Raw genomic sequence first — 1,268 nt, forward strand, 5'->3', positions numbered from 1 at the left:
TGCAAGTGTACGGATACACGGCTAGTTCTATGATATATCTTACAAAATTTAAATATTTCATTATTTTTTTTGTTTTATTGAAAAGTACTTAAAGACATGGAGAAGTTGGAAACATCAGTTACAATAACTTCTCTTATTCCAAGCACAGGATAAAAGTAAAAATATTCTTTGACAACCGAAAAAGAAGAAAGTAAACACATGAAGATAAGAAAACATCACATAAGAAAGCAACATGCATAAGAAGTGGTTAATAATGGAACACATAAACATTGTACTCAACAATAGCATTTCCGGTCTTTAGATCAAAGGTGTGAGTCTTTGCATGTGCATACCCACGTGCAAACTTGAATAACCCACTCCCACCAACGATAGGAATCTCCCTCATGGCTGAGAACACCGTGTTTCGCCCCAACACGCTAAGGGTGCTGCCGTTATATTTTTCCCTCCGTGAAAACAAAGTTCATCACCATTAAAAGCCCTACCTGGTCTTGGGCCGCAGATGCATATATTCCTTGGGCTTTTCCCACAAGTTTGGAATCGGGCTCAGGCCCAGAAGTCAATGGGTCATCGGCCATCATCACCATCCCGAAACCCGTGGGTGACTTATTTGTCATCTGGGCTTGGGCCACATTAACTGCAGTGGGTTTTGGGCCGCTGAGAATGTCATGAAAATAGAAGTGAAGGTGGCTGAGCTTCTCCTTGTTAAGACCTATTAGTGTTGGAGAAATGGTTTTATGGAAGAAATGAGAGTCTTCCGCAAGTGTGAGAGATGAGAAGATGGAGAAAACGATTAGGGAAAGAATGGAGAAAATGGAGAAGGTTTTGGATATAGCCATGTCTTTGGTGGTTAGGGGAAGTAGTAAGAGTGAGATAGCTATTGGTATAAGAAGAGGAGAAGAGAGAATTGGTGGAAAATGTCAATAGGATGATAAACTATTCCGTGTATTCTTACTTTATGAATATAAAGTTATGAGATTTTTATCCTTAGATTGATTCTAAGAAACCTCATTTTATATTACTGAACAAACATAACAACTTCTATGATCCTGTAGGAGTTTATGTTTGGATGAATGATGCATATTATTTGGTAAACCAAGTTTTGTACCCTTCATACACCCTGGAATATCAGTTTCTCTACATTGATTACTCGTCATTATTCATATATAACCTAATATTAGTAGAAATTCTATTTTCATTTTATATTATTGTTTGTCATGGGCACAATGCTCGGACTTTTGTTTGTGGAAGATGAGGAATTCTCCATCTAA

At 37.6% G+C, this 1,268-nt stretch overlaps 1 pseudogene; it reads right to left on the reverse strand.

Moving 5' to 3' along the window:
• On the reverse strand, positions 210-890 carry LOC109329493 (annotated as a pseudogene).

This window comes from Lupinus angustifolius, chromosome LG16 (assembly GCF_001865875.1).
Source record: "Lupinus angustifolius cultivar Tanjil chromosome LG16, LupAngTanjil_v1.0, whole genome shotgun sequence".
NCBI classification, from domain to species: domain Eukaryota; kingdom Viridiplantae; phylum Streptophyta; class Magnoliopsida; order Fabales; family Fabaceae; genus Lupinus; species Lupinus angustifolius.